Here is a 12125-nt window from a genome sequence, read left to right on the forward strand (position 1 = left end):
GAGAAACTGTCTCTCTCTACTGCTGGGAGTTCAATGTGTAGAAACAAAGAGCTGAGCATATTTGGGTTCACCTGCATGGTTGCTTTCCTAGTGGTAGTGGTACTCCACAGGCTCTCTGGCTACATGGCATAGGTGGATGGTTTTCTCTCAGTCGTCAGGTTCACATCAAGTATGACAGCAAGAGACATGCCTGAAAGTCTGAGCTGGAAGAAGAAAAAAGAGAGACAGAGAGAGAGAGAGAACCTGAATTTCTGAGCTGAAGTTTAAAGAAAATACATAAACAGCTTTCCTATCTTTTCTGAGATGAGAGAAGCGGTCAGGAAGGTAGACTGGACTTTTTGTTATGGTTCTCTTTAAGACCTTAAAGGAGTTGAATAAAAGGCACCATCTCCTATCTTTCCTTTCTAAGGATACTGAATATAATATGTGGGTTTATCTGATTAGAGAAGCAAAATCCTGACAGAAGGGGATCTGAGGGAATGCTTCCTGCTGGCTTTTGTAGCCCCTGGGCCAGGCTGCAAGCCTTTGGACATGATTAATTCTGTGACCTCCTCATGGCAATGAAAGTTGGTTTGATTTTTTTGCCACTTTCTTTTTTTTTCCTCCCTACTTCTCCAAGTGATATGCAGCTTGGCTGAAGACATTAAAAGACACTAAATTACTTGGTTTACTTTTACAGAAAGAGCTCACTTTCCTTCTTAGAAGGACTCCTTCCCTTTTTTTTTTTTTGGCTTGATAATTTGATGCTGCTGCCTAGAAAAAGGTCAGGCTTGCTGTCATTGTACAGCATTTCTGGGTATTTTTTTAGATGGGAAAAGGCTGGGTGCTGTCACCCTCCATGCTATACAGGTCCTGTCTTGCACTGAATATTGCAAAAATGTCTCACAATTTCATTAATAGAATTGAGGTGCATTTGTAGGGAAATATTACTCTGCAGAGTATTTGCAAGGGTGATTTTTGTATCAAATAGAGATAACATTTTACTTGATGGTTCTGGACAAATCCTCTCCTTCTAGAGTCAAGGCGGCTCCTGCTGAGTCAGGGCTCATAGCTCTCTTGTTCTGAGACCGAATCCAACAGTCTGAGATTTTCTTTCTGATATACTTCTCAATTATATGTGTGACACCAGCTAAACTAAAGTAGGATCTCCTTCTAGGTGGAGGAAGTGAGGTGAAGGAAGTGGTGGGGTCCTTCCTAACACTGAACAAGGAACTGTATCAGGAGAAGGAAAACTGTAACATCTTCAAACTCACTGTTTCCCTGTAGCACTGTAGGACCAGAGCTTTCCTGGATTTTCCCTGGGTATCCTTTACACTGCTTTATAACTCGTACCTCCAAGACAGTCTTTTAACATATATTCAGCATGCCCCCATCCATGGCTGTGCTGGTTACAGGAAAGGACTTCTTGGAGCATGATGGGTTTTGTCCACAAGCTCTTGGGCCACCCCAGCAAAGCCCTGGCAGCTCTCTCTCTCACCCAGCTGGTCCATGTGGTGCACCACTGCCCACTGCTCCATGAGGCAGCTCTGCAAACAGAGCTCAGCCTGTGTGTGTAGCCCCAGTGTCTGTAGCTGCCTTGCTGGACCCCCTTACAGTGGTACATTGTTGGAGGCACAGCTAGCTGGTTTAGAAAGGTGGAGAAAGAGGCTGTTTCTCGAGAGAGCTTGAGGAGGAGGCAGAAACTAGAGCCAGGTTCTCTAGTGCCCATCTCCATAGCAGCTTAGATGCACCCCAAGAAGCTGTAAGGTGTTTGTTCAAGGGGGCTATAAGATGTCTGAAAGCCAGAAGATGCTACTGACAGGGCCAAGCTGGGCAGGGCTGTCAGGATTGCCATGATTTGCTGTGCCCTTTCAAGCCTGACCCAGCACCATGGGATGACCTATCAGTCTCATGACTCTGGAGAGATCACACAGCCCTAACAGGTATTTACCCAACACAAGACAAATTTTCAGCTTAGGAGATGTGGTACAGTGAGGGAAGAGCTGCATAGATCTGTGTCTCTTGTCTCATCTGCCTTCAGACGTCACATCACTTCTTACAGTCATGTCACTCTTTTGTCCAGGGCATATTGACTATTGTCACTAGAGGACACAGAGTATTTAGCGAGGAAAATAATCTACACCGATGCCGCTTTTGTGAGGCAAGAGCTTTTATTTCGGGGTCTTGTCAACCCTTTTATAGTTTTCCAACCAGGCTACCCTGATTGGTAGAAGGAACAACACCCCCTTTTGTCCCATTGGTGAGACCAGAGAAAACACATCAAGGGTATTTGTTCGTATTGTTATGAGAAATATTATCTCTTTACAACAACACAATTCTGGAGAGAGAACTGTTCCCAGGAATTGTTCCCTGTGAACAGACAAGCCCCTGACAGGCTGAAATTTCTCTCAGGCTCAGAAATCCGGTCCACAGACTATTTCTACTACTTTCTTCAGACAGTGTCCCCCACTCTCCCATCCTTCCCATCTCAGCAACCTGTGTCTGCTATTCTGCAAAACCCTGCACTGGTCCTCCCCTGCCAGACAAACCAACAGGAATGTCTCATGCAGAAATAAAACCTCCCTGTTTAATATAGTATATCAAAACCTCCTGGCTTTTTCTTGGAGTCCTTGGCAGTTAGCTGCAGTAAAATGAGATTTGCCAGTTTTCCTTCCCCCCATACTCAAAGAATAGTGCTTTCCTCTGTGTCCTCTTGCACTTAGGGGCATGTTCCCTTGTAAGGTCACAGTTCCTGCCACACACACATGCATAGGAACATGCAAACCCATCTCATGCCCCTGCACACCCACCCTCTGCTCACTGTCCTTCCCTCTCTGTATGAGTTCCAGGGCCTGTGGAAGAGGTCTACCCTTGAATCCACCCACACCTCCTGCCTGTGGCTACCCTGGTGGCTGGGTCACCTCTCATCTCACCAATGTGCCCTGACTCCTACTATCTCACTTTCCCCAGGACTGCTGAAATGGTTTCTAGTAATGTTAAATGAATACTCTTATTTCTTGCATGATTCAGTCAGACCAGGAAAATAACTGAGCTCCGGAAATGAGGTTGAGATGTAAAGATCCTCCTACCAGCCCAAGTAAATAAAAAGCACATTTGGATTTTTTCCAACCAAATTAATAAGGTTAATTTAAATCTCCATAAAATGTGTACTTTAGATTACTTTTTTGTTGTTGTTTTCTGGTTTAAGTCCTTTCAGTGCAATTGGGAACACTCAGAACTACTATTTCAAAAATGACTATCAACCTTCAAATGATATCACTACATCCAGGCAACAGACTGAGAACATAATACAAAACTAGCATAATAAGAAAACTAACATAATGCAAAACTTGTGATGAGATCCCGAACTGTAAACATCAAACACTTCAAGATAATTAGAAGACCAAACATGACTTGCACAAATGGATATTTGATTTACTTCATAACACCACAAACATATATTCATGTGTCATTTAATCCCTGCTTCCAAAGCAGGGTAGAGACAGTAGCAACTGCAGGCAGAGATACTGTTGTGCTGGGGCTGGGGTTGGGAACTCCTTCTCTTTGTTGACTTCCAAGAGAGAAACCACCAGGGAGCACAATGCAAGTCAGGAAATACTGTTCCCATCATCTTTCAGTGGCACTTTTCTGATCTTTGGTAACCAGATAACCATTTTGCAGCTAAAACAGTTTGGATGCATCTTGGTGTTGTTGCCTGTGCATTGGAACAAGAAATGGTGATTGCTCTGGAGTTCTGTTACATGGAGCATCTGTCCAGACTTACTCCTCATGGCAGGACCATACAGTTTAAAAGCATCAATGGAAAAAGTCACCACCCAAGAAACACAGTGCTCTCTGGCATCCCAGCTCTGCTCTACTGCCCCTTCTTCAAGACTACAAAAAGAAGGGAGATGCTCTGGGGTAGGTGAGGCATTTCTACATCAGGAGGAGGTTGGAGGCATGCATCAGAAGGGGCTGGGTATGCAGTGTGTGAGAGGACTTGGGGTCAGGCACAGGGGTTAAATGAAGTAGGAAGGTTTTCCACTCCCACAACAGTTAAGTGAGAAATTAAACTCCCATGTGAGATGAGGAAGAGCAGAGTAATTCTGGGATAAAGCAGGACTAGGAAGTCACTGACCGTGCCTCAGCCCTAAGTGATCCTCCCTTTCTTCCTTGGGAAATGCAAGGAGAGGGGAGGAAATGGATTGGCAGTTTTGGCACTGGGTCTCAGTGACACCAGCCCTCTGGCCTGACAATTGTGCCTTAGGGGAAGCAGACAGGAGCCCTGGCCCAAGGGGTCTGTGGGAAGGTCAGGGGAGGCAGCGGGAGGAGAGAGACTCCAGTGAGGGCCATGGAAGGAGGCAAGTCCCAGCAAAACACTATTTTCAGTCTGCACTATCAGGCAGGATTTGTTCAGAGACAATATATTTCCCCACTGTGACAGCTCTGGCAGACAGTGGCAAGCGTGGCTGGTCCAAAGCCCTGCTCAGGGGCTCACTTCCTAATTAGGAAGAGAATTTGGGAAGAGTTCCTGAATTTTTGCTGTTGTTTACCAACATCCTGGTGGTCACCTTGCTAGGGCAAAGTAATTCTGCAGCCAGGACATATTTGGTAAAACCTGCTGGAGGACAGCTGATGGAGAAAGTATTCATGGTACAAATGATCACACAAAGGTTCTGTCTGCACAGAAAGGTATGCACAGACTTGGAGCTGACAAAAACAAGACAAAAGAACAGTAATTTTTGAGGATGTATTTAAAGCAGAATAACTTATAGAAGAAGTTTTCATAGTCAGAATCCAGGAACAGAGATGATCAAACAAATTAAGAGGCAAATGTAAGTAAAATACAATTCTTTTAAGGAAGGGCCTTTATACACAACCAATAATTAACTTGTGAAACTTACTGCCCAAGCTGCTATTATTGAGGTCAGCAAAGACATAAGATTTAAAAAGGCCCATGAATAATAAAAAACACCAAGTGTTGCACTCAGTAGAATAACAAATTACAAGGGATATAAATCGCCATGCTTTAGAACTTAAATAATAATAAATTTCCCAGTGATTAGAAGGCAGCTTTTGCTAGGGGGAGGTTCCTTGGTAATTGTTCATTTTAGCACTTCTTGCCCTTTTTTTCCCTGAATGTGTGGTGCTTGGCCACTGACTCAAGAAGAGAAATTAGTTTTGATGGCAAGCAGACATTTTCTCTGCATAATGTATTACAGTGAAGAATTTCAGCATCTTCTCTTAAATAAGAATTACTTAAAAGGGAATCTCCCTTATATAAACAGTAAAATAGTGGCAGAACACCTGCAGTATGCCATTGTATTCTGAGGTGTTGGGAAAAGAGCTTAAAATAAATAAATTTTAAATTATTTTATCTTTCCCAGATTAGTTCTTAGTTTTTGTCATACTTTTATTGTCTTATTTGTTTTGGACATTTTTATGGAGGTCATAAAAAATTCAAGAGAAACATTTTGCTTAGACTATTGTATTTTTGTGGCACCTAATTTTGGCTGGTCTGCCAGACAAACTGATTTATAGATTGGATAAATATATGTTGCTTCAGTTGACACACCAGAAAGCCTAGGTTTGAGTTATTTAGACTCCAGCTCCTTCCTAATAGAGATTAATATAGTTAACATTTAATTTCTAAGCTGCCAAAAAGAAAGTAATTTGAAGCAGCTAAGAGACAGTCATGGAGCTGAGCTGGGTACAAATTGAATCAAGGCTTTCAGAGCTCCTCTCACTGAGGCAACGTTCCCTGGCTTGCTTCCTAGCAGGATGCAGGTCAGTGTTACTGGCACAGATGCTCTACAAAGACATTTTGTGCTGCTTCCCCATCCTGAGGTTTTCCATATGTTTTCTACTTACTCAGTAATTAAGCGGAGCTCAGGCTGCACCACCTCACTGCCCTTGATGTGCTTGGGTAAGAGGTTTTGTAGCTTAGGTCTGTCTGTGCAGACCAGTGGTTATTCTGGTACCACTCAGCTCTGCTGGGCATCTCCGTGGGCTTTCAGCAAGCATAGTCCTTTATAGTAATAGAGTTTTTCCTGTGACAATTCTGGAAAATTGAACTGCCTTCATTTTTGAAGAAAAGACAATTGCATTACTTCTCTGTTTCCCCTCACCACATCACCCCCTGAAATGCAACACCTCACCCTTCTGAGTATCCCTAACCCTTTGCTCAACTCAGTTTGCCACCAGAGCAGGATATAGCTGGCTGAAACCAAGTTTGGTCATCTCCTCTTCTCTGGGCAGTCACATTGCTGGTACAGTAAAACCAGACTCCTGGATGACACCAAAGCTTCTCCTAACCCACATCTTCCCCTTGTCTCTATGGGAAAGTGTGATCAGTCCTGCCCCAGAGAGAGACTAATAATACAGTCTCCACTGCTTTCGACCAGCTGCTTCCCTAAAATTAAATGCACTGGAGTGCCTGGCGTTTCTTCTGAGAAAGTGTTTATAAATGTTAGGCAAGGACTTTACACCACCGGTTATCACTTTGCAGGATGTGCTAATAAGGCAATGCTCAATGGAGCACAGACATCACCCATGCTGCACAAGCAAAAGTGGTGGCAATATTCATCTCCTCAGAGGGAAGCAAGGGAACAACCTGCAGGGTATATTTACTGTTTGGAAAAATGGGATAGTCACAATTCTTAAACAGCTTTTTGTGATTCAGGACAGTGTGGGATGATACTCCCCAAGAACAGCCCTGGCCAAGTTCAGGAGCTGGCCCCTGTGGTATCCGTGGGAAAGGAACACCAAGGGGAATGGCCATGCTCAGCACAGTGACCTCCTGGTTCCACCCTATGAATGGACAGCCTGTGGCCACACAATATTTAGCTGTGAACACAAATGTTTAGCAAGAGCCTTTGGTTTGTTTTGCGTCATATTCCTGCCTCACCACAGGGCACTTATCATCATTTACCTGATTATTTAGTGTCAAATGTTTCAGTTAACTTTATTCAGCTGGGTTCTTCTCAGGGAAGGATGGCTGTTCCCATCCACTGAGTCCTTGATGGAGCAGTTTAGTCAGCATGGTCCAGCCTATTTTCTGGGCCTCCAGACAGAGAAAGTAGATGAAAAAATCATAGAGCCTTGAGACCAAAGGGACAAGAAAATTATTGAGGTTAATGATGTCTTGGATTGAACTGACACAATTTTGGCTGATCTTAGAAGGAATTTATGGTACTCAGAGATGAGACTCTGCACCCACATAGACAACTGGGCATTCCTCCCATGACTGTATTATTTGGCCTGCTGCATGTAACATATAAATCTTCTGCTGGTATTCTGTGCAAGGAATCTCAGGACCAAAGCACACAGGACCAAAAGGGCTTGTAGTGGTCATTTTCCTGGCCTGCTCCTCCTCCTCTGAGGTGCTCAGCTTTGGGTGGCATTGGCAAAGCACTTGGCACCATGGTGTGCACACAGGCCTGTGTGTGCCAGCACGCACAGGCATATGGGAGAAGGAGTGCATGGAGACGTTCTGTCCCAAATGCTTCCTGGAGACTCTTCCCCTCCTCTGCCCCTGCACTTCACTGCAGCTCAAGAAAATCTGATTTTGCACTGTTGGCTGAAAGTTGTTAAGAATATTAACATTGACAGTTACTGTGAAAAGCAGCCCTTCCTCTACAGCACTGTAAACTAACTTTAGAGAACATATAGATACAAACGACCCTCCATAAGTCAAGTAAAGGAGGTGTATCAAAACAATACAGTTAAGTACTTTTTTTTTTCACCATTTTAAAATCAGTTTTTCTTCATGAGTTCTGCTGGAAAAAATATTCACTTCACCCACTGATTGCAAACAATTACCCAAAAGTGCTCACTTGTTTGTTTGCTTGCAGACAGAACCTCATTCTTCACCCTAGAGAACAGGTAAAATGGCAAACCGCTCACCATAACTATTTGCTTATCCTCATTTAAGGCCTGTATTTGATACACTAAATGATGTGATATGTTTCTATTCCCTTGGTGCTGTGATTAGATGAGTGGATATCTTTTAAACAGAAGCATAGTGAAATGATGACTAGTGAATAATAAATCTTTGTTTGCATGCTAATACTCTGTGGAATATCAGGTGTGGTATAAAAAGTGGCTATGCCCCAAACAATTTGCTCAAACAAAACCCTTGTTCTGAATTCAAACACTGTTTCTGCCATATCCAGTCATCTGTAGCCAGAGGCTTTGCAGAGAAAGTGTTTCAAGGAATGATTTAAATGAAAATGGGTGGCTGCTTAGACCATAAAAGAGGAAAGGAGTTGCAAGAATGAGAAACTGCAGAAAAAAGGGCCAAAATCATAAAATGTAAATTTGTGCTTTAAGGAATTGTTCTCTACCTTTCAGACAAAGGGAACCGCTTACCCTTCACTCACTGAGAAGCTTGTCTCCAGCTCTGGGAGAAAGGGAGGTTGTGAGTTTAATGGGAAGACAATGGATATCATAAAGAAGCAGCTCCAGCCCCAGCATCTGCTGCCTTGTCATTGCTGAGCTCTGGCTGTGCCTGAGGTCCCATGCTGCTGACAGGCCTAGGAGGGGCTCCAGTGCAAGGCCAAAGGCCTTTGCTTCTTGAGGAGAAGGGAACAAATTCTGCACCAGCATGACCTGCAAGGATTTCACTGCTGATACTATCACAGAGATCAAGGAAGAGCATGGCTTTTAAAGCATTACAGAATATGTACACATACACAGGCACCATGAATACAGGTAGCAGGAATGATGGAATGCCCATGGAATGTAGGTGTGTGTGCGTGCACATGTGTGCATAAAGCATCAGATTGACAATTAAAGTTGGTTTCTAAGAAACAGTTTGTTTCTAACACAATTTAAGGATGTGATAAGCTTGACTGCTTGCTAAGGCTGAAGAGTTGTCACATGTTGTACAAAGGATTTTTATATTGTTATATTAATCTTAAATTAATTTTAATAGTTTTATTAGATTTACTTAGGTATCTGCTTTGTTTACTTCATTGGATTACCCATTATGAGGGCTAGATTTCCCTCAAAGGTAGCTATATGCACGTTGCTATAGCTACCCCAGTTCTGGCTATTTTTTCCATAAAGCCAGAGTTCTGAACAGCCTTCCTATTCTATCATCTGAAAGAGTTTATCCACAGTTTTTGCATTCGTGTGTATCTTGCATTTAAGACCACAGAAGTTTCTGTTTCATTCTCCTCTTGTGAAACAGTAAGGACCTTTATCTGAGGACAATTAAGCTTCACTTAGGTACAAGAGAGAACAAAAGGTCTTTGAATTTCAACACCTTTGAATTTAAGAATTTAAAGTGAGGAAAGCTTGGATAAGGAGAGATAAAAGCCCTCCTCTGCAAGAATTAACTAGCAGGAATAAAGAGGAAAGGCCAAATACTATAATGCATCCTAGAGGTGGAGAAAATATTTACGGCTTTCTTGTGTGTGCTCTTCTGCTGATGGAGAACATCACTGGAACTTGCTTTCTACCAGGGCCTGGGGAGAAATCTGGCCTGAGACTCGATTTCTCCATGCAAAGTCTCACAGGAAACAGTACTCTTGAGAACAAATACCATCTGTGTAGAGTGGTCCAGGGGTACAGTGCAGTCCACATTCACAAACAATCCTCTGACACTTGTGTTCAGGTGAGACTCAAAGGAAGAATGGGGGGACATGCAGGCAGTTGGGTGAATTCAGATGTGAGACAGATGTTTTGTTGTGCAGACAGGACAGGTGAAATTTTACTGCCTTGGCAACTACCGTATATCGTATCTGACAAAAATTACATCTAAGCAGTCCTTCTTACATGGCTCCTGAGGTTGCTTCACCTAGAAGCAAACCAAATTTATAGCTCAGTTTCTTATGCAATGTTCATACCAACAGGCTGACTGAGAAATAGTGTAGAGTTAGTGGCATGAATGCAGAGCGTGGGGTCAGAGGGTGCACCAGAGTTTCCCTTTTTGTGCTTGACAAGCTGTGTAGACATAGCCTAGAATTATCACCACCCTCTACTCCATTGACATCTCTGGTATTTCCTCCAGGCTCTGCAACTGGCAGCACTGGATTCTTATTTTACCTGGCATCTGTTGTTTCCTTCAGACCAAATGGTAGCCAGTGCGTCTCATACACTTTAATATCATATTAGCAAAGTCCCAAAATATGTTTGAACACTGGGAACGTAGTTTCCTAAGGTTACACATTGTCAACTATTTTCAAGTACAATTCAAGGTTTTTGAATAGGGTAAACAAAATAAGAGAGAGAAGTTTCTACCCAAGAAGGAATTTTTTGCCTGAAAATCCTTGAAGTTGGTTCAAAAAACAGGGAAGAAATAGCTGGTTCTGTGAGGCATCCCTATGTCCTTGCAGTGACTGGTTGCCTCACCTCAACCAGCCCCAAGTGTTTGGACTGAAGAACTGGCATTTAACCTCAAATTCACATTTCATGGAATGCCAAGTCCAAAGGTTTTTATTATTCAACAGTTCATCAAAGCAGAGGGGGATGACTCTTTGCAGAAACGGAGATTTCAGACTTGATGAGTATCAAGCTACACCCTTATCACATATTGAATTACTTTATGATTTCTAACAGCACAGGATAGACTGTCCAGGATGTACAGTAAAACTTTGCAATTCATAAGCAAATACTATCAATGTGACCTTATGTTCCTCAAATGAGCTGTAGATGCAGTTCACATTTCCCTGACCCTAGCTGTCACCTATCTTGCTTTTCCTAAGATCTCTCCCAGCTCCCTAAGGCCACCCTTCCCAAGAAGAAGTCAGGGCCCTTCACTTCTTTCTTGGTGTAATGAACTAATGTCTCCTTACTTCAATCTGCAGGACATACCTCAGTGCCAACAGAGCACAATGTCTTTTACATGTTGTGGGACCTCCATCAGAAATTAAATTCATGCCTTGGGGGTGCATAACTCAACTGGTGAACTGAGCCCTGGTTACATTTTGGGCTCAGATTCTCTGCATGCTGGTTTTTGCAAGTAAGAATTTCCTCTCTCCCCTGTTCAGAAATCAGGCCCTGAGCAGATTGTTGTCTTTCAACTTCTCTCCTCTGAACTTTGGCAAACAATCCTGTTGCTGGGCTGAGGAGCACAGAGGAGTCACCTTGAGACAGTAAATGTGTTCAAGGGGATGATGCTTAATTAGGGCACTTGTTTTGATCTTTCCTGCACCTTTTTTTAGCCACCACTCATGATCTAATGTTAATCATTTAGATAAGGATAGTCTGCAACACAGATTCACTGAGGTTATATGATATGCAGCTAAGTAATACATATTAAAGCTCAAACTTTGTGCTAAGAAGCTAATGATCAAGTTATCTATGTCAAGGACACCTTGACCTGGTAAGCTGAACAGGGACAGCTTCCCTTTTACTGTAGGCAGATGCAGAGGACTGTGCTTATGTGATAGTGACTAATAATATTAAAGTAGTGTTTTGCCCAGATATTTCTATTTTTCCTTCACTTCCTGCAGCAAAATCTTGGTCATCACCCTCCACTGTATTAGTCAAATGCCTTCTGGGTATCAAGATTCAAAGTATGCAGAATGTGCATAGCAAATCCAGCGTCCTGACAAAATGTAGCAGAGACTAACCTCTGTAATCTCTTCTACACAGAGGCATCAATGTGTTTGAAAATCAAAGGTAAGGAGGAAGTGGTGCCTTTCCCAACCACTAATGACCTTTTGCCATGAGGGCTATTGCCTTCCCTTCTCTACCCTTGATAATTTAATGTTCGCTGCTCTCCCACTTTCATCCTTCACTGGCATAATTTTCTTTGAAAGCAGTTGATCTTGCTGTTACCCTCCTTTTTTTTCCTTTTTTTTTTTTTTCTTGTACGCACAGTCTTCTAGTATAGAGAAACTTACCTCTATTTTATGTTCAGGAGAGAATCTGTGAATAAGAAAGGACTAAAAAGCTTGACCTTCTATTTTTCTAGCTCCATGGATTTTAATCTCTTTATACTCATGGTGTGTCCAGCACAACATATCTCCTATCTGCTGACTTTGCTCATCTGGGTCTTCGCTTTGTAATCTATTTTAAGAACTAGCATTTTGCCATTATCAAGAAACTATGTTTAACTAGGGAAATATGACTTATTTTGAACTTCAACAGAACAAGATATTAATCACTAAACTATGTAGGATTAAATTTGATTACCT

This window comes from Pseudopodoces humilis, chromosome 1 (assembly GCF_049639895.1).
Source record: "Pseudopodoces humilis isolate 2021_Gansu_Grassland_sample_001 chromosome 1, ASM4963989v1, whole genome shotgun sequence".
Taxonomy (NCBI): Eukaryota; Metazoa; Chordata; class Aves; order Passeriformes; family Paridae; genus Pseudopodoces; species Pseudopodoces humilis.